A 23203-nucleotide genomic window follows, 5' to 3' on the forward strand; every position below is an offset into this window, starting at 1 on the left:
GGGCCATCTGTACCCCAATGTTTATAGCAGCAATGGCCACAGTCGCCAAACTGTGGAAAGAACCAAGATGCCCTTCAACGGACGAATGAATAAGGAAGATGTGGTCCATATACACTATGGAGTATTATGCCTCCATCAGAAAAGACGAATACCCAATTTTTGTAGCAACATGGATGGGACTGGAAGAGATTATGCTGAGTGAAATAAGTCAAGCAGAGAGAGTCAATTATCATATGGTTTCACTTATTTGTGGAGCATAACAAATAGCATGAAGGTCATGGGGAGATAGAGAGGAGAAGGGAGTTGAGGGAAATTGGAAGGGGAGGTGAACCATGAGAGACTATGGACTCTGAAAAACAATCTGAGGGTTTTGAAGGGGCAGGGGGGTGGGAGGCCGGGGTACCAGGTGGTGGGTATTATAGAGGGCACGCATTGCATGGAGCACTTGGTGTGGTACTAAAACAATGAATACTGTTATGCTGAAAATAAATTTAAAAAATTAAACAAAAACAAAATGATGGTGTTACATTAAAAGAAAAAAAAATTCTACTTCTGCTAAGAAGCCAACAAAAGCCCTCGTAACTATCCTGTATCCATATCAGCATGATGATCTCTTTGTGCTAACCCTTAGTATAATTTCCATTTAATGAGTACCTACTCTGAACTATGTGGTGCAAAGCACTCACAGCATTACTTTAATTTTTATGATGATCCCAAGAGATAGGTAATGTTATCACCCCCATTCTATGGAAGAAGAAAAGTGAGATTTAGTATACTAGCAAAAATCATAAAACTATCAATCTTTTTATAAAATCTAAGGTACAAAATCAAAGTGTTCTGGACACTTAAGTACTATTAGACATTCTTAACAGAGTTAAGTACAAATATTAAAAGAGAAAATTTAGAAATAATGATTTAAAAAGACAACTGAAATTTGTTTTACATTTTAAGGTACTCGATGGAAAATAATCTGTGTTAAACAAGAGGTAGTATCTTAAAGCAGACTTTACCAAACTTTGGGGTTTTTTGGTGGGGTGGGGTTTTTTTTGTTCTTTTTTAATGACTAGAGAGTTTGAGACAGAGAGAGCATGAGAGAGGGAGAGAGAAAGCAAGAGTTGGGGGAAAGGACTGAGAGGGAGAAGCAGGTTCCCCACTGAGCAGGAAGCCTAAGGAGGGGGTTTGTACTCAATCCCAGGAACTGGGAATCCCAAGTCACAGAATCATGACCTAAACCCAAGGCAGATGTCCCTGCCCAACTTTCTGACAGGAAATATGTTTAAGTTAACAGCAGAAATTATTCCCTTAGAGGAACAAGTAATATTAAAATATAATACCTGGCTTTTAAGAAAATTATATTAAATTTATCATATAAGATTTCTATATAATTACATATCCCAGCATTTTTAAATTAGTAAGGAATAAAAAGGTAGATCATGTAGCACATTGTTATGCTAATGGAGTCCAATGAATCACATTTCCCAGTATCCATATCCTTGTGTGTTCCTCCCACATGTACATGGTTATTGACTTCCTTAGGCCAATGGGGAAAGCACTCTACCCCAGGGCTTGCTTTCATGACATACTCCTGTTGCCAGGGGAAGAAGCCCATTCTACACTTCTAAAGGATCAACAACCAAATGCAGAGGAAAGTAGCCATTGCACATGTCCCAGTCAAGCAGAGCTCCCAACAGACACTCTTAACTGAATGAATCTGCATGAGTGAGAGCAAGGTAAAGCTACAGAAGAATCACTGAGCCAACACATGGAATTGTAAGAAATCATATTTTTCATTGTTTTAAGTCAGCAACAGAGAACTGATTTAGAAATTTGTACTGGAATTGGATAGCTGCAATAACACAAACCTAAAAACTATATTACTGGGTTTGAGACTAAGTAGTGGCAGACGCTGGAGAACTGGTGAAGAACCTGCTATTAGAAGCCAGGAAGAGGACTTGTAGCATTGAACCAATGGTAAAACTGTTTTCTACAGTATTTGGAAGTTAGATAGAGAATCTGCTGAATAGTTCAATAATAAACTTATAGATTTGACTAAGATTTCTAGGCAGAGTATTAGAAGTGTCAAGTGTCCTTTTAGCTTTCTATGATAGAGTAAGAGAAGAGAAAGGGGAACTAAAACAGGAACTTCACTTTGTACAGTGAATCTCGAAAATGTATAAAGAAGTCACTTTACTGAAAAATAAAACTACTTCATATATTCAGCCTCTCTGCAAAGGATTCACCAAGAAATGTATGCCTTTAAGGTAATTATCAAATCTGCAGTGTGGTTGGAAGACCCTTTGTTAAGACCTTCAAGGGGTTAAGGGGATGCCTAGTAGACATTCTCACCTAGACAAAAAGGCTTTTAAGAATCATAAGCATGGGGGCACCTGGGTAACTCAGTGGGTTGAGGCCTCTGCCTTCAGCTCAGGTCATGGTCCAGGGGTCCTGGGATTGAGCCCCAAGAGAGCTCAGCAACTCCTCTTTCTCTGCCTACCTCTCTGCCTGCTTGTGATCTCTGTCTGTCAAATAAATAAATAAAATCTTAAAAAAAATAATCATAAGCATTGCCACTGTGGGGTCTAAAGTAAAAGGAAAAAAAGTCTACCTTTACAATAATTGTGGATGTAGCTTCAAGAACATTGAATAAACTCCAATCTAACTTATAGAAAGAACTCAACATTTTTAAGGCAATTTATCAGTTTGGACTAAAAGTGAGAGAGACAAGTTTAAAAGGAAAAGGAAGGGTGTCTGGGTTGCTCAATCAGTTAAGAATCTGACTCTTGGTTTTGGCTCAGGTCATGATCTCATTGGGTCTTGAAATCAAGCCCCGCATGAGGCCCACACTCAGAAAGGAGTCTGCTTGAGATTCTCTCCTTCTACCCCCTTTTTTTCTCTCTCCCCTCCCCTCCTGTCAAATAAATAAATAAATCTTAAAAAAAAAAAAGGGAGCTTGTGGCTCCCCAATTTACTAAGTGCAGGCTGAGAAAGCTACTCAGCTGCAAATACAGATCATTCCCAATAAAAACAAGGTCTGATGTCTCATAGGTCAGAACCGAGTTGTCAGAGATAAAAACCAAGAGCAACAGAGAAAAATGTGTGAGAGAATGACTCCCTGGAAGAACTGGGCTGGACCCTAAGCAAAGGAACATTCCTCACTCCCAGTATGGGGAGCTGTGATAACTATTGCCTGCCTGGCTTTTAGAATTGCAATGATCCAGTATCTGCTATGTTCTCTTTCTTCTTATTTTTGAATGAGAGTGTCTATTGCTGTTATCTGACTCACAGTATTCTAGGTTAAGCATGTGAGGGCAAATAACTTGCTTTTTTAGGTCATGAGGGTTTGGATGAAGAGAAGTCCCATCCAAAATGCTTCATCCATATCCAGACCTGATTCTGTTTATGAAATCATCATTTTTTTTAAGATTTTACTTATTTATTTGACAGTGAGAGAGATCATAAGTAGGCAGAGAGATAGGCAGAGAGAGTGGGGGAAGCAGGGTCCCTGCTGAGCAGGGAGCCCAGTGTGGGGCTCGATTCCAGGACCCTGAGATCATGACCTGAGCTGAAGGCAGAGGCTTAACCCACTGAGCCATCCAGGCACCCCTGAGATCATGGACCTCTTAACTGATGCTGTGTCTAGATGAAGCCATGGGTGTTTAGGAAGTGAAGAGTGTATTTTATGTTTGGGAAAGATATAAATTACTGAGGCTGGAATTTGGAACATGGTAAATTGTTATTAAAATGGAACCCAATGAATCATACCTTTTTGTAACAATACTCTTGTGAGATGCCCTCCCTCATCGCATTCACTTGTGTCAATGTGACATCAGCTCATATAATGCAGGCGGAGGCTTGATAAACATTTGCACATTGAGGTTTGAGTTCTTGAAACATTGCTCCCACTCTATGAGGAAGCCCAGTCTATCCTCTATAAAACATACCATATGGGAAGACATCAAGCCATTTTAGTTATCTTTACTAAAGCTGATCCCCAGTCAGTATTCTAGCTAGGTGCAGCTGCATGAATGAGCCCAGTAAAGGCGCCGAAACACTACCCAGTCACAGCTTAGAGTGTTAATTTTCCTGAAACCTTTATCATTTTTAACTTCTTCTGAGAAATAAACATTAAATTAATACTGGCTAATTGACTGGCTGACCCTTCAATATCAATTGTTTTTATTCCAGAAATTATTTAGTTTGTAATACTTTATATATCCACAAACATATAGCATATCAACAAGCTATTTAAAAAATCAGAATTTTGTTAGTTATCCTTAGCTCTCTGGCACCCCCCAAATAGACATTTAATTTTGACTATTGGTTTTTACCTTTCATTTTCTCCAACATGTTATGATGTAGAAATAAAGGAAATCTGTTAAGAGTTTTATAGCACAAGTCAAGTCTAAAATCACTGAACCATGCGTATTAATGTTTCATGCTTGAGATTTAAATTACAAGTCTGGATTTATCCTGAATAATGCCTTGCTCAAGCTAGGAGGGAAAGGAGAAGAGGATAAAAGAAGTTCCAGCTTGGGCTGCCTGGGTGGCTCCGTGGGTTAAAGCCTCTGCCTTTGGCTTAGGTCATGATCCCAGTGTCCTGAGATCGAGCCCTGCATTGGGCTCTGTGTTCAGCAGGGAGTCTGCTTCCTCCTCTGGGCCAGCTTCTCTGCCTACTTGGGATCTCTGTTTGCCAAATAAACAAATAAAATCTTAAAAAAAAAAAAAAAAGAAGAAGAAGAAGAAGTTTCATCTTAAAATAACACAGACTTGAAAGTATTATTGCCAGCTTTTAGTAGTTCTTCTTAAATAAATGCTTCTAAATTTGTTGTATCCCTTTACTCAATTTCCAAAGTCTTGAAATCATTATTCAAAATTTGGCCAATTTTATCATTGCTTTGTGTGGAAAGGAACTGCTGCTTTCTCACTAATTCTGGAAGTTCATCTCCCTATTTTCCTCTGTTTTAAGAGTATTTATTCACTCTTTTTCAAACGAATTTCTTTTTTTTTTTTAATTTTTTATTTTTTATAAACATATATTTTTATCCCCAGGGGTACAGGGTACAGATTATCCCCAGAATCACCAGGTTTACACACTTCACAGCACTCACCAAAGCACATACCCTCCCGAGTGTCCATAATCCCACCCCTTCACCCAAACCCCCTCCCCCCAGCAAACCTCAGTTTGTTTTGTGAGATTAAGAGTCACTTATGGTTTGTCTCCCTCCCAATCCCATCTTGTTTCATTTATTCTTCTCCTACCCACTTAAGCCTCCATGTTGCATAACCACTTCCTCATATCAGGGAGATCATATGATAGTTGTCTTTCTCTGCTTGACTTATTTCACTAAGCATGATAGCTCTAGTTCCATCCATGTTGTCGCAAATGGCAAGATTTCATTTCTTTTGATGGCTGCGTAGAATTCCATTGTGTATATATACCACATCTTCTTGATTCATTCATCTGTTGATGGACATCTAGGTTCTTTCCATAGTTTGGCTATTGTGGACATTGCTGCTATAAACATTCGGGTGCACGTGCCTCTTTGGATCACTACGTTTGTATCTTTCGGGTAAATACCCAGTAGTGCAATTGCTGGGTCATAGGGCAGTTCTATTTTCAACATTTTGAGGAACCTCCATGCTGTTTTCCAGAGTGGCTGCACCAGCTTGCATTCCCACCAACAGTGGAGGAGGGTTCCCCTTTCTCCGTATCGTCGCCAGCATCTGTCATTTCCTGACTTGTTGATTTTAGCCATTCTGACTGGTGTGAGGTGATATCTCATTGTGGTTTTGATTTGTATTTCCCTGATGCTGAGTGATATGGAACACTTTTTCATGTGTCTGTTGGCCTACTGGATGTCTTCTTTGCAGAAATGTCTGTTCATGTCCTCTGCCCATTTTTTGATTGGATTATTTGTTCTTTCGGTGTTGAGTTAGCTAAGTTCTTTATAGATTCAGGACACTAGTCCTTTATCTGATATGTCGTTTGCAAATATCTTCTCCCATTCTGTCAGTTATCTTTTGATTTTGTTAACTGTTTCCTTTGCTGTGCAAAAGCTTTTGATCTTGATGAAATCCCGATAGTTCATTTTTACCCTTGCTTCCCTTGCCTTTGGCGTTGTTCCTAGGAAGATGTTGCTGCGGCAGAGGTCGAAGAGGTTGCTGCCTGTGTTCTCCTCAAGGATTTTGATGGATACCTTTCGCACATTGAGGTCCTTCATCCATTTTGAGTCTATTTTTACTTGTGGTGTAAGGAAATGGTCCAATTTCATTTTTCTGCATGTGGCTGTCCAATTTTCCCAGCACCATTTATTAAAGAGGCTGTCTTTTTTCCATTGGACATTCTTTCCTGCTTTGTTGAAGATTAGTTGACCATAGAGTTGAGGGTCTATTTCTGGGCTCTCTATTCTGTTCCATTGATCTATGTGTCTGTTTTTGTGCCAGTACCATGCTGTCTTGATGATGACAGCTTTGTAATAGAGCTTGAAGTCCGGAATTGTGATTCCACCAACGTTGGCTTTCTTTTTCAATATCCCTTTGGCGATTCGAGGTCTTTTCTGGTTCCATATAAATTTTAGAATTATTTGTTCCATTTCTTTGAAAAAGATGGATGGTACTTTGATAGGAATTGCATTAAATGTGTAGATTGCTTTAGGTAGCATAGACATTTTCACAATATTTATTCTTCCAATCCAGGAGCATGGAACATTTTTCCATTTCTTTGTGTCTTCCTCAATTTCTTTCATGAGTACTTTATAGTTTTCTGAGTATAGATTCTGTGCCTCTTTGGTTAGGTTTATTCCTAGGTATCTTATGGTTTTGGGTGCAATTGTAAACGGGATTGACTCCTTAATTTCTCTTTCTTCTGTCTTGTTGTTGGTGTAGAGAAATGCAACTGATTTCTGTACATTGATTTTATATCCTGACACTTTAATGAACTCCTGTATAAGTTCTAGCAGTTTTGGAGTGGAGTCTTTTGGGTTTTCCACATATAGTATCATATCTGCGAAGAGTGATAATTTGACTTCTTCTTTGCCGATTTGGATGCCTTTAATTTCCTTTTGTTGTCTGATTGCTGAGGCTAGGACCTCTAGTAATATGTTGAATAGCAGTGGTGATAATGGACATCCCTGCCGTGTTCCTGACCTTAGCGGAAAAGCTTTCAGTTTTTCTCCATTGAGAATGATATTTGCAGTGGGTTTTTCATAGATGGCTTTGATGATATTGAGGTATTTGCTCTCTATCCCTACACTTTGAATAGTTTTGATCAGGAAGGGATGCTGTACTTTGTCAAATGCTTTTTCAGCATCTATTGAGAGTATCATATGGTTCTTGTTCTTTCTTTTATTGATGTGCTGTATCACATTGACTGATTTGCGGATGTTGAACCAACCTTGCAGCCCTGGAATAAATCCCAATTGGTCGTGGTGAATAATCTTTTTAATGTACTGTTGAATCCTATTAGCTAGTATTTTGTTGAGTATTTTCGCATCTATGTTCATCAAGGATATTGGTCTATAGCTCTCTTTTTTGGTGGGATCCTTGTCTGGTTTTGGGATCAAGGTGATGCTGCCTCATAAAATGAGTTTGGAAGTTTTCCTTCCATTTCTATTTTTTGGAACAGTTTCAGGAGAATAGGAATTAGTTCTTCTTTAAATGTTTGATAGAATTCCCCCAGGAAGCCGTCTGGCCCTGGGCTTTTGTTTGTTTGGAGATTTTTAATGACTGTTTCAATCTCCTTACTGGTTATGGGTCTGTTCAGGCTTTCTATTTCTTCCTGGTTCAGTTGTGGTAGTTTATATGTTTCTAGGAATGCATCCATTTCTTCCAGATTGTCAAATTTATTGGTGTAGAGTTGCTCATAGTATGTTCTTATAATAGTTTGTATTTCTTTGGTGTTAGTTGTGATCTCTCCTCTTTCATTCATGAATTTATTTATTTGGGTCCTTTCTCTTTTCTTTTTGATAAGTCTGGCCAGGGGTTTATCAATTTTATTAATTCTTTCAAAGAACCAGCTCCTAGTTTCGTTGATTTGTTCTATTGTTTTTTTGGTTTCTATTTCATTGATTTCTGCTCTGATCTTTATGATTTCTCTTCTCCTGCTGGGCTTAGGGTTTCTTTCTTGTTCTTTCTCCAGCTCCTTTAGGTGTAGGGTTAGGTTGTGTACCTGAGGCCTTTCTTGTTTCTTGAGAAAGGCTTGGACCGCTATATATTTTCCTCTCAGGACTGCCTTTGTTGTGTCCCACAGATTTTGAACCGTTGTATTTTCATTATCATTTGTTTCCATGATTTTTTTCATTTCTTCTTTAATTTCCCGGTTGACCCATTCATTCTTTAGAAGGATGCTGTTTAGTCTCCATGTATTTGGGTTCTTTTCAAACTTCGTTTTGTGGTTGAGTTCTAGCTTTAGAGCATTGTGGTCTGAAAATATGCAGGGAGTGATCCCCATCTTTTGATACCGGTTGAGTCCTGATTTAGGACCGAGGATGTGATCTATTCTGGAGAATGTTCCATGTGCACTAGAGAAGAATGTGTATTCTGTTGCTTTGAGATGAAATGTTCTGAATATATCTGTGATGTCCATCTGGTCCAGTGTGTCGTTTAAGGCCTTTATTTCCTTGCTGATCTTTTGCTTGGATGAGCTGTCCATTTCAGTGAGGGGAGTTTAAAGTCCCCTACTATTATTGTATTATTGTTGATGTGTTTCTTTGATTTTGTTATTAATTGGTTTATATAGTTGGCTGCTCCCACATTGGGGGCATAGATATTTAAAATTGTTAAATCTTCTTGTTGGACAGACCCTTTGAGTATGATATAGTGTCCTTCCTCATCTTTTATTATAGTCTTTGGCTTAAAATCGAATTGATCTGATATAACGATTGCCACTCCTACTTTCTTCTGATGTCCATTAGCATGGTAAATTCTTTTCCACCCCCTCACTTTAAATCTGGAGGTGTCTTCGGGCTTAAAATGAGTTTCTTGGAGGCAACATATAGATGGGTTTTGTTTTTTTATCCATTCTGATACCCTGTGTTTTTTGACAGGGGCATTTAGCCCATTAACATTCAGGGTAACTATTGAGAGATATGAATTTAGTGCCATTGTATTGCCTGTAAGGTGACTGTTACTGTATATGGTCTCTGATCCTTTCTGATCTACCACTTGTAGGCTCTCTCTTTGCTTAGAGGACCCCTTTCACTATTTCCTGTAGAGCTGGTTTGGTGTTTGCAAATTCTTTCAGTTTTTGTTTGTCCTGGAAGCTTTTAATCTCTCCTTCTATTTTCAATGATAGCCTAGCTGGATATAGTATTCTTGGCTGCATGTTTTTCTCGTTTAGTGCTCTGAAAATATCATGCCAGCTCTTTCTGGCCTGCCAGGTCTCTGTGGATAAGTCAGCTGCCAATCTAATATTTTTACCATTTTATGTTACAGACTTCTTTTCCCGGGCTGCTTTCAGGATTTTCTCTTTGTCACTGAGACTTGTAAATTTTACTATTAGGTGACGGGGTGTGGGCCTATTCTCAAACCAATTTCTAAGTGACCTATACTAATTTTCATTTTATTATTCATTTATATAGAAATATCTATATTATAATTATTATACCCATTACTCACATTATTCACCACTATTTCCTTTCCACTTCTCCTATCCTTAGAACACTGTTCTGGTTCATTTACTTTGTTTATATAATTCTTTTTCACATAAATTCCTCAGATATTATGTATGAATGATATGTTGGTCTGTATCCTTAGGCTTAGCTACAAGAAAAAGTGTGTTATACATGGGTACATTATTCTTGGGGGAACTTTAACTTCTGTGATTGAACTTTCATAGAGGCTATAGGCCTCATGAAAGTAAGCAAGTGAGTTTACTTATAGTATCATGAGCAAGGAAAATGTTGCATTAAAGCTGAAAGGTGACCAGAAAATTTATGCTTACTGACCCAGGGTTATCTTAGGAAGTCAATTAAGTGATGTATAAAAATAGAATTCCCTTTAATAAATCAAGATCTCAAGTACACCACTCTTATGGGAGCAAGCCTAAACTCATGCTAAAGCCTAGATGAAGAAACTGACATATAAAATGGATTAGGAAAAGTAAATATGCTAAAGCTCATTGAAGAATATCCAGTATTAACTCAAAGGAAAAGTGTTGTTACCCACAGCATTCAAAGATTCATAAAGGGAAAATTTTCATGGACAATGAGTGCATGGATACCTATAAAACATAGGAGGAAAGCCCAATGCCAATAATCGATCCCTAAGACATTATAAATGGAAAATTTATATCCCAAGTATCAGAGCAAATATAAAAATCTGGTATTAAAAAAAAGTAAATTTAATGCCTAAAAGATATATGAAGCTATAAACTCCATAAAACAATGATAGAAAACTATGGAATAAGACAAGCCAGATTTCAAAGTATCCCCCAAATTTTTGATATAAATATAGTAATTGAAACAAAAAATTGTTTTACATGGATGAACTGTAGATGAGATATTGTTGAAGGGATGACAGTAAATTAAAATAGATTTCAGGAAATCACCCCAACATAGATAAAATCGAAAAAATTTGAAAAATCATCTTGAAGAATATACATTGCCATCTCAGAGTAAGACTTGCATATTCAGTTGCCTACTCAACATTTATACTTGAATGTCCAAAGTGTTTTCCCAGCCCTTTATGTCTAAACTTGAACTCCTGATTCTTCTACCAAAAACTGTACTATTCGCCACTTTTCCCATTTCAATTTATGTAACTGTATCCTTTCAGTTACACCAATTACCTTGGTGCAACCTTGACTTCTACTTATTTTCATGTCTTAAATTCATTGTATCATCAACCTGTTTGCTCTAGTTTCAAAATATCTGAGCATCTTTCACCATCTCCATTAATACCTCCCTGGTGGTATTAATACCTCCCTGGTGGCTACCATCATCTCTTACTTGAAATGATGTATTACTAGAAAAGTTTCCTATCTGGTCTTCCTTCAGTATCAATGCTACATTATAGTCTATTCTCCACAGAAGCTAAAGTTGCTCTCTTTAGAGCACAATTAATAGTACGTTACTCCTCTACTCAAAACTTGATTATTTTATTTCTTTCAGAGTAAAAACTAAAATTCTAACAATGACATCAAGGGGCTACATAATCAGCTACTTCTATACTCACTACCATCTCTTTGATACCATGTACCTTCCCTCTTTTCTTTCTCCACCAGTCACTCAGTTCCAAACATGAGGAAATTTTGCTATTCCCTGGTTACATCAGAGATGCCATGATCTTAGGACCCTCTCTCAAGCTAGTCCAACTTTCTTAAATATTGCTTCCCAAATAACCACATGGTTAATTTTCTCACCTGATCCAAGTAACCGTTGCATTATCATCAATGAGACCTCCCTGACTGCACTTTCACCCTCTCATGCCAAGTAAAAAGGCTAATTAAACACGTAATACAAGAAATTACTATATTTTATATGAAAATGCTTGATAAAATCGATTGATAAGTAATGGTGGCATGACACAACATTCATGTCAGTGAAATCTAAATTATTTGGGACACATCTAATACCACATTATATTGTTTGTAGAAGACAAATAGTTTTTTGTAGTTTTTGACTATAAAAGTCTTGATTAACTTATTCTAGGTGCAGGAAGTTGAGCCAAACTAATACAGTTTCAGAATACACAGAATAGAATTTATGGGTGAGAGTTGTGGAGGGCTAGGAGCCTGGTCACCCATAGAAGTTACAAGAAAATACATGACCAGAAAGGAAAATCAAATACATTACCCCTGACCTATACTTCCTCAAGGCATAGATTCCCCACTTAGTTTCATTTAAACAACAACAACAAAAATAGTAAGTCAGCTAACTTCCTGTTTCTATGTTTCTATTGTAGTTTCTTTATTGCCTAAAATATTTGAGTAGTGGTAGATAGGGAGTGCATTTAGATACCATTTAATACATAACTCCTAAAAAAGTTAACACCCCTGCTTCTGTGCCTAATGTTCTAACTGAAAGAGTCACTCACGTATTCGGAGTGAATGCTCTTATACTCTAAAAATAAATTCAATGATTGGGTTTGATCAAGCATTTGGGAATCTAAGTCCTCCTAGCCTTTTAACAGTGATTGTGCTATGTGTAACCCAGACCCTTAGAGAAAGAGATTCTTGGAAGTGACACATAGATCTTTTGCCATATGGTTTGCACATGCTTTTCTGCATGCATGGCTAATTCAAGGGCATGAGAAAACATATGCAAACACTATTGGGCATAGAAATTTAGACATTTCTTTGAAATGTTGACCTTTAAATGTTTAACACCTGTAGTATACAGGATATGATAACATCTCACAAAACTACAAATCTTCATTGTAAATATAAGTGGAAATGGTCATCCTGTGAAAAGGGAAAGAAATCTCATTCCCTTCACACAAGAGGTAATCTCAACTAGCTGAATTCAGAGAGGAAATATTTGTCCATTCCAATGTTTTCTTTTTTTTTTTTTCCCCAAAGTTGACAAGATAGTTGACCTAAATCACCACCAGAAATAAAAGTCCATCATTCTACAACTTTCACAAGATAAACTATAAAAAACAACATACAACATCTCAAGACAGATTGTGTGCAACAAAAATAAATTCTATAAATTTTCAGGTTTTTTGCACTAAGCTTATGATAATCTAAAAGTATATATTATCCTGAATTTATATATAATTTTTTATTCATTTAATGTGAAACAATACTATCTAAGGAAAATGTTTCATTGTAGAAAAACAAAATCTGAGACATTACTGTTATAATTTTAATAATTATAATTATTTCAATTAAAATTAGCTGAGCCAAAATTTAATCATTTTAATTTTTTGAGCCTCTGTTTATTCATCTATAAAATGAGCTCAATAATACCTACCTCATAGACTGTTTAAAGTATCAAGTGAGATAATGTTTATCTATAGACTTTGTAAATTATAAAGTGGTATGTACCAGCTAGCTTAAAATGGATCTATATGAACCTGCTGCTAATTCTTGATTTCATGGTGACTTGCTGTATGATTTTAAATAAGTAGCCAGTAATTCTAGTTGTGGTAATGATGAGGTATTTCTATAACATATAATGATGCCCCCTCAGTATTTATATTTTGCATAAAATATGATTGCTTAGAGGTAGTAGGGAATATAAAGTACAATATCATTTACTTGAACTAAGTTGACAAATTTCTATGGATAATCAGATGATCCATATGCAAATAATAACTAAAAGTGGTTGATGTTTTCAGAGGAGCTATTCTGTACAAAGCATTTTGCAAATATATAATGTAAGTCACAGGATCCTCACAAAATTCTCACTGTAAAAACATAATGTTAGCTCTATGTAATATATATAAATTAACATATATTAATGATATATGTTAATATATATAATATGTTAATATATATAATTATATATATAATAAAACTAATGCTCAGGTCTATTAAGTAATAAGTGGAAGTCACAATAGGAAGGGGTACAGCCTCTGGCAACATAAATATTTTTCCCCCTTCACTTCTGAATTCATAATGTTTAACTATTGATATATATTGGCCATTGTCTTGATAAAAAAGGATCCACAATAATTTTTTTTACTATCATCATAATAAATGCTCTCTTTGGCAGTATGTGAAGTGTGTGTGGTGCTTAATCTTATAATCCACTGTTTGGTGAAACTACTACCAAAATTTACATGAAATAAAATTTTCCTATATAATGAAATATGCCTGGTGAACCCCATAATTGAATGGAGACCAGAGAAATATGAATGGACTCAACACTCATGAAGAAAGAAATTAAAAGTCAGTAGGCTGGTAAGGGATGACAAGAACATGACTTGTGAGCTACTCCTCTCTGCTCTAGAGTCCTTTGTGACATCATGAGTATATCACAATATTCTTACCTTGAGCCTAAATATGACCCTGGAGTCATTCTTAACATAATTCTCTCTAGATAGCTATTAACAATTAGTTGGTGAAAACTTATTTGTCATCCATAACTTATATCAGTGATTCTTAACTATGAATTAGAATTACTTGGAGATTTTCTAAAAATACCAATATTCTGCTCTGAGGGATTCTGATTCATTTGGTCTGACTAGAATCCAGATATCTTTATGATTTTTTTTAAGTTCCCAGGTATTTTAATATGCAATCAAATTGAGAAATACTGGCTAAGGTTTTGGGTAAATATGGTTGTTACTATGTCAAAAAGATAACAAAGAAATAATTAATATGGCTCTTTCAGAATTGAATATAATTAAAAATCACTATGAAATTCAGACTATAAATATTTTAAAATTTGAATATAAAGCTTCCCTATTTTTATTCTTAATTAAAGGGCTGACCTACAATTAAAATACTTAATATGCTTAACAGCAGATATAAAGGGGAAATAAAGGCAAGTCTTCCTTTTTAGCAAACATTTAGCAGTCTACCCAACGCACTAACAGAGCATTAAAAAAGGCAAAGAATAAAAGTGTGATGAGGTATGCACACTGCAGGAACACAGGCCAATTTCTTTTTCAATAAATCTCAGAGCAATATTTTAACTGCAGAGGTATCCTTTTCATTTTAGCTCATACTCATTTCATCCATTTCATATAGATAATTTTTCTAAAAATTATTGTTTCATGTTCTTTAAATTTCATCATTAGCACTTACATTTTCATAAATATAAACACAGCAACCTCTTAGTCAACATTTTTCCCTTGAATTAAGGATTATCAATAGCAGAGCATAAGGGATGTAATATTTGCTCACCAACTGTGAGCCGAGACCAGTGACACTTAACATTCTGTTTTTACTCTTAATCTACTAAAAAAGATAAATAAAATCATTATTCTTGACATTTGTGCAAGATACAAGAGTATCCTCAGGACACTCCATGGTTTTTTACTGAAACTGTAGTCAAGCTGCCCATTTCCACTGACATTCTCCAACAATTTGGAAGTTAGAGCCTTTGAGTTACAAATCAGCAGGTTTCATCTCAAACATCTGTGGACATTTAAGTTCACTGGAAAATTGGCAAAATTATCCTAAGGGATAAAAGACACTTGAGAGTGATATCAGTCATCCATCATCTCTCACAATCATTCCAGCAGAGCAACAAATTTAGAAAATTGGTCTTGGGCTTGCTCTCTTGTCTCCTCATTCTGGTCTCCTCAAAGTCGCCTTTCCTCTCACTCTCAAGTGCCCACAAGGTGTTTTCATGGTGGAAATTGCTCACACGAGCATTCATCATGGCTGACTGACGGTCAATGCAAAGCCTAAGAAATGCTTCCAAGTGACCCCTCATCAGACATGTCACACAGCTGCCCTAAACCAAACTGAGAATGTGACAGTAAGACAAGTTATAATGTGCAAATATAACTTGAAAGAAAGTCAACGGGAAAGGCATAAGAGAGAAAATTATACCAAGTGAAGATGAATTGTCATAACATAAATTATTTCATTTTACTTGCTTTGCTTAACTTTACACTGGCATTTAGTCTAATATTTTACCACTACCTGTGCAGGGTTTATGCCAATTCCTCTTCTGTCAATGAAGTAAATAAAAAATCATCCTGTGAAAATGATCACTGACTAATAAATTGACAGTGAATAAGTAACAATATAAGACTCAATTCACAGACCCTTATTTTCCCTCTTGAAATTGTATTTAAGACCAACAGCTCTCAAAGTGTGATCTCTTGTGACTGTTTTCAGAGTACACAAGCACGAAACTCAATTCATAGTAATACCAAGATATTTATCTCATTCTCATTCTCCTGCAAAGATAGGGTAGATTTTTCTAGATTCCAATATTTTATTTATATGCCAAATTATTTGAAAGGGCCATTAAAATAGTTCTGTTTCTAATTATTTGTGTGAGGCTGGATTTTCTTCCTAAACTTTAAACAAAACAACAAATCACAAAGTACTAAATGTAGAAGCATGTTTGAGAATCCAGCTTTTTCCTCTTAAGACATGCAAAATGTAGAACAATAACACTGTTCTTGATAATGTGCTTCCAAAAATTTTTTTCATAAAAAGGTGTTCCTTGTATATACAAGGGTTGGGTTTATTATTTCATTTAAATGGACTAGTAAATAAATATTTTTAAATGTCTCAATTTTTCTTTTTAATTCAGTAAATATAAATACATATAACCAATGTAAGAAGTGCTTTTTGAGGTCCTCAATAATTTTTAATGTATCCTAAAAAAAATTTTGAGATTTGCTGTTTTAAACAATTGTTAAATGTTATCGATTAGTCCTACTAATCTTCTGCATCATTTAAGATTTTTTTTTTTGATAAGGTGATTCTGCACCAGCACTGAGATCTTGGCTTTTAATACCGCTATCCAATTAAAAGAACCAAGATTTGTTGGAGAAATGGCTAGTTCTAGAACTTGGGTAGTAAATACACAAGATGAGCCATCTTGTGGTGCTAAAGAAAGGAAGCATATACTAAATCAGATAAACAGCAAAACTAACAAACAAAACAATAATGGGGGCATCCAAAAGGGACACTGGAACCAACTGAAAGAGTTCCAAAAGGCCAAAGCTGGAATAATTTTACCAACAAAATAAAGTAGTATTGGATTATAATGAAAAATATGAAATAAATATCCTCCAAATCCACACTAACACTTAAACTAAATCAATAAGTGAGGCAGAAGATATAAATAGAAGCATGAGAGTAATTTAGGTAGATACTCCTCTTTTAAGGAGGTAGAACATAACAACCCACACCATAAGTGTGCACTTCCTTCCAAAGAATATGGCAAAAGGAAAGACAAAGTGTAACTGTACAGTGGGAAAACCTGACAAACACGACAAAAACAAGTAAACAAAGGAAACCAGGTAAATCTGAGAAAATGAGACAGGCAAGAGGAATCTAGAGAGACATGATGACTAAATACAATGTGGTATCCTGGATGGAATTCTGAAACAGAATAAAGACACTAGATAAAGAGTAAGAATATCTGAAAAAAAAAAAAGGTATAGATTTAGTTAGTAATACATCATTTTAGTTCATTAGTTATAATACATGATCACATTTATGCACAATGTTAATAACAAGGGAAATTAGGTACTGGGTTGATGAGAAGAACTTTGCACTATTTGCTCAATTTTCTAAATTTAAATGTAAATTTAAGATTTAAAACCATTCTAAAGCTTACTTTAAAATAATTTAATTGTGAACCTATTACATTTTTGGTTGAGCTCTAAGGAGACAAAAGACCACAAATAATTATTAAGGAAACTCTATATCCATTTTTCTCAAAATGCCCTAGATATGAGACATTGGTGATGAGAGCCAATGAGAGAATTAAGATGAGAATCTGGTGAAGAACATGAGAATCTGGTGAAGGAGCCCAATAAGACATGTTCCCTGATCCACCCTTCACCAGGCCCTACTGCAATAAAAATTGTGGAAAGTAGAGCCCAGAAATCATGTGAACAATACTGGTTAATAAAACGTGCTATATTAGTTGTAAAAATTCTTTTTGCACCTTTACTTACTTCAGTAAAAGTAACAAAAATAATCTGACCGAATAAAAAGCAGGTCAAATAAACACATCTTTTTGAAGAACCTAAATAATTTAGGGTTTATATATTTTAGTGATTTGTAATCAAATTAATCACTATAGTTTTTAAGAACATGGCTCAGGGATTGCCAAAATATATTTCTCTCAGTATTAACCTATTAGATAAGCAATTCATTTTGTAACTTAGAGTAAGAGAAATTTTTTCATTACAAATTAGGCTATAACCCTTAAATTAGTCACCCTTAACCTTAGCCTATGAATTCCTAAGGAGAAATAATTTCACCTAATTTTGATTCAATTTGAAATTTATAAAGTGAGTTTAAAATTGTTTCATCAAAATTTTGGGTCAATTTGCCTTCAGCACAGTAATTGTTTCTTTTGTAAAAAATTATATTAATAAATAAAATTTTAAAAGGATGTAAGATTTCATTATGATGGAATGACCAAGAGAAAGAAGTCATACCAGAATGCTTGACAGAGTTAATTAAAGAGAAGACCCCTTCCTTTCCACATCCTCCTTGGTCATTTTTAGAATTTCTACCACCATTAAGGCTTCATAATACATTCCCTAAGATAAGTAATACGTTGTACCCCTAGGTGGCTCAGTTGGTAGAGCGACTACCTTTGGCTTGGATCATGAACCTGGTGTGTTGGGATCGAGTCCCACCTTGGGCTCCCTGCTCCACAGGGAGTCTGCTTCTCCCTCTGCTTCTGCTCCCTTCTCTCTCTCTCTGTCCCTCATGAATAAGTAAATAAACTCTTTAAAAAAGAGAGAGAGAAGAAAAAGGTGATGTGGTTTTGTAAAGCAAACATTACAGAGGAAGGTTAAGACTTTTTCTGGTATAATTTTATTTGTAGAAATGGGACATATGTGGAACCAGAAAAGACCTTGAATAGCCAGAGGAATATTGAAAAAGAAAGCCAAACTTGGTGGCATCACAATTCCAGACATCAAACTCTATTACAAAGCTGTCATCATCAAGACAGTATGGTACTGGCACAAAAACAGACACATAGGTCAATGGAACAGAATAGAGAGCCCAGAAAAAGACCCTCAACTCTATGGTCAACTAATCTTCGACAAAGCAGGAAAGAATGTCTAATGGAAAAAAGACAGTCTCTTCAATAAATGGTGTTGGAAAAATTGGACAGCAATGTGCAGAAAAAGGAAACTGGACCATTTCCTTACACCACACACAAAAATAGACTCAAAATGGATCAAAGACCTCAATGTGAGACAGGCATCCACCAAAATCTTTGAGGAGACCACAGGAAGCAATCTCTTTGACCTCAGCTGCAGCAACTTCTTCCTTGAAACATCGCCAAAGGCAAGGGAAGCAAGGACAAAAATAAACTATTGGGACTTCATAAAGATTAAAAGCTTTTGCACAGCAAAGGAAACAGTAAACAAAACTAAAAGACAACTGACAGGATGGGAAAAGAGATTTGCAAATGACATATCAGATAAAGGGCTAGTATCCAAAATCTATAAAAAAAACTTATCAAGCTCAACACCCTGAGAAAAAATAATCCAATCAAGAAATGGGTAGAGGGCATGGACAGATATTTCTGCAAAGAAGACATCCAGATGGCCAACAGACACACGAAAAGTGCTCCACATCACTTGGCATCAGAGAAATACAAATCAAAACCACAATGGGATACCACCTCACACCAGTCAGAATGGCTAATTAACAAGTCAGGAAATGACAGATGCTGGCAAGGATGCGGAGAAAGGGGAACCCTCCTACACTGTTGGTGGGAATGCAAGCTGGTACAACCACTCTGGAAAACAACATGGAGGTTCCTCAAAAAGTTGAAAATAAGCTATTCTATGACCCAGCAATTGCACTACTGGGTATTTATCCTAAAGATACAAACGTAGTGATCCAAAAGGGCACATGTACCTGAATGTTTATAGCCGCAATGTCCACAATAGCCAAACTATGGAAAGGACCTAGATGTCCATCAACAGATGAATGGATAAAGAAGAAGTGGTGTGTGTGTGTGGGGTGTGTGTGTGTGTGTGTGTGTGTGTGTAATGGAATCCTATGCAGCCATCAAAAGAAATGAAATCTTGCCATTTGCGAAGACGTGGATGGAACTAGAGGGTATTATGCTTAGCAAAATAATTCAATCGGAGAAAGACAACTATCATATGATCTCCCTTATATGAGGAAGTAAAGATGCAACATGGGGGATTTGGGGGTAGGAAAAGAATAAATGAAACAAGATGGGATTAGAAGGGAGACAAACCATAAGAGACTCTTAATCTCATAAAAAAATCCTGAGGTTGCCGGGGGGGGGGGGGGGGGAGAGGGTGGTAAGGTTTTAGACATTGGGGAGGGTAGGTGATATGGTGAGTGCTGTGAAGTGTGTAAACCTGGCAATTCACAGACCTATACCCCTGGGACTAATAATACATTATATGTTTATTTAAAAAATTTTAAAATTATTTAAAAAAAAAGAAATGGGACATATGGAATAGTGTTTTTATTTCTTGCTCTTTCCTCATCTTTGAGGATTTTGAAACTGTATCAAGAGGGAAAAAAGATAAAATATTCCATTGTGTTTTTCTCGTCTTCTGGAAGTATTTGCTTATTTCTCTTTGCATAGGATGAAAACAGAATTTTAACTACTTGACATACTTTGATAAAAGTATACAATAATTGTGAGAAAATTATCTCACTCGTTAGCATTTCAGTTGCAAACTTACAACATTTAAACTTTTGATATCTACAATTCTGACAGGCATGAATAGGCAAAATGTTCAAATTATTAGGGATACCAGAAGTTATTTAATGCATCTGTCACTAGATGACTTCCATCACCTCTATTTATAAGGTAAAACATCAACATGAGTTGTATGTATGTTTGTGTGTCTGTGAAAACTACAGCTTTAGAACTACTTAGATATTTTAAGTACAGAGAACTATTACTAGATTTAGAAATAACACTACCATGTTCAAGATAAGTATATTAAAAATACACACAGTGAGGGATGCCTGAGTGTCTCAGTGGGTTGGGCCTCTGCCTTCAGCTTAGGTCATGATCTCAGGGTCCTGGAATCGAGCCCCGCATCAGGCTCTCTGCTCAGTGAGGAGACTGCTTACCCCTCTCTCTCTGCCTGCCTCTCTGCCTGCTTGTGACCTCTCTTTCTGTGTCAAATAAATAACTTAAAAAAAAATACACACAGTGAATATCTATTATACCAAATAAGACACTCAAGAAATGTAACTGTCTTTGCTATAACTAAACTTAATTGGTGTTCTAAGCACCTGTATCAATGAGGAACCCTAATAGTCACTATTTTAGTGTCTCTCCTTCTCTTTTCCCTGGGTTACCTGGTAAATCCTTTATGGCTTATATCATGAGAGGTTATGAAGAATATGACAGAAATCTAGGCATTTTCCATCATTATCTGTATGCATCTCACTGTGCAAGCACTGACTAGATGGTTGTGTTGCATGGAGTCTTCTGTGTTCCATTCGTACACTATAAGGCACATAACTAGAGGTGCCTCCACAGGGTGCGGCCCAGAATAAAGCTGGCGCGGGCTTGCCGTCTCTTCCGGCCAACAAGGCGCCAATTTCACAGTTTCGGTTCCTGAAACCTATGGCACTTCATCCTCTCGCCCAATCTTATTGGCTCTTCCCCCTCTGTCCTCACTTCCCTTCTGCTGCTCTATATAAGGTGTACCCCCGCACAATAAAGTGAGATCCTGCTTCAACAGATCCCCCGAGCCTGGTGTCGTCCGTTGGTGCGTCCGGGTTCACGACACTCGCCATCCCGCTCAGCCCCGGGAAGGGGCCTCCGGCTGGTCCGGTCGCCTCCACCCCTCCGAGGGAACCCCAACAACTGGTGCCCCATGTGAGGGACCTTGCTCTTCTAGCTGACAAGCCAATCGGTCAATGGGTGAGTGTACCCCCATAAGTTATGGGGCAGTTCTCTTCTAAAAACGACCCCCCTGTTAAACCAAAGAGGTTCTACCCCTCGCTAGACCCCTTTGACGCGGCTCCTTGGCCCCCCGGACCTCCAACCCAGATCTCTGGCTGAGGGCCCCCCTGCGTGCCCCCCTTCCACTAACCCCTTTATTCAACCATCAGCGCCCACTCCTCCGCCTCCTTATTGCCCCCCCCCTCCAGAGCATACCTCCCCTGAGCCCTCCAGTTGTTCTCTCTTCCCTGTTAATGTTAACCCAGGAGGCAACCGTCCAGCTCCATGGTACCCATGGGAGCCTGGGGACCTTAAGGAGCTCAAAAAGGCAGTGTTGGAGGATGGGCCCAACGCCCCCTGGACAGAAACCATCCTCCGAGGTCTGGCCCATTCCCCATGTACGGCGGCTGACTGGCAGTCACTAGCTAGGGCCGTTCTTCCGGGGGCCCTATATATAAAGTGGACAGCCTTATATAAAGAGGAATGTCAGCAGATTGCAGAAAGAAATGCCCGAGCCAATCCAGCCATCCCTATAACTATGGGAATGCTTGCTGGGACTGATGGCCAGTATGCCTCCGGAACCCAACAGGCAGCCATCCCCCCCCCCCCCTTACCAGGACCAAATCCGAGCCGCTGGGCTCGCGGCTTGGAACAAACTTGAGGAGGGGCCTTCTGAGTCACCAATAGCAGGGTTACACCAAAAAACTAACGAAGATTTGCCCTCTTTCATTGATCGGGTGGAGAAATCCGTTAAGAAAAAGATGCCCCCTGGGGATCTCAGAGACCATTTCGTCAGAATGGCAGTATGGGAAGGAATGACCCGAGATTATAAGATGGCCTGTGCTGGCCTAAAAGAAAGATCTATGGACCGCTGGGTTATTGCTACAAAAGACATTGGGTCCACATCGCATCAGGTGCAAGCTATGGCGGCAGCCTTAAGAGAACATCAACAGGACAGCCTTGAGACGCTAGTGTGTGTAATGCAGCAGGCATCATTGCAGCCCCACCAGGCCAACCTTCCTCGCCTGTGCTTTGGCTGTGGGCAAGAGGGGCATTTTAAGAGAAACTGCCCCCTAGGGCGCAAACCAAGCTCCCCACAACCTGTTGATACGCCCCGAACACCATGTCCTAAATGTAGGAAGGGGTTTCATTGGGCCAAGGATTGTAGATCTAAGTTTGATATCCAAGGCAAACCTTTAAACTCCAATCGGGGCATCCCCAGCCCTGTTAAACAAGGGGAAAACACCTGTCAAGGCTCATTGGACAGTTCCTTTGGTCCCAGGCCTCCGCCCAAAAATGCGTCTTACCATCGGAGACAAGTCCTTTAAATGCCTCATTGATACAGGTGCTGAACGCACTGTCCTCAGGCAAGAGGAAGTCCCCCCTTCTTGGAAACTTGTCCCCGGCCCTCCCCTACTGGGGGTAGGAGGCCAGTCCAGCTCTTATGAGACTGCTAACCCGTTATGTTGGGTAGATCCAGATGGCAACAGAGGACAGATTCGCCCCCTAGTGGCCCCTGGCCTCACTGCTAACCTACTTGATCAAGATATTCTAGGGGCAACGGAGGCCTTCATTACTACTGACCATAAGGCCTTCTTTGATGATGTACTAGATGAGGAATAATACCAACAGCAGTTCCAGGAAGGAAGGGGCTCCCATCCTAATTACCGAGAGGACCCCTATCTTGAGAGCATTAGGCA

Source organism: Mustela nivalis (genome assembly GCF_964662115.1).
Source record: "Mustela nivalis genome assembly, chromosome: 3".
Lineage (NCBI taxonomy): Eukaryota > Metazoa > Chordata > Mammalia > Carnivora > Mustelidae > Mustela > Mustela nivalis.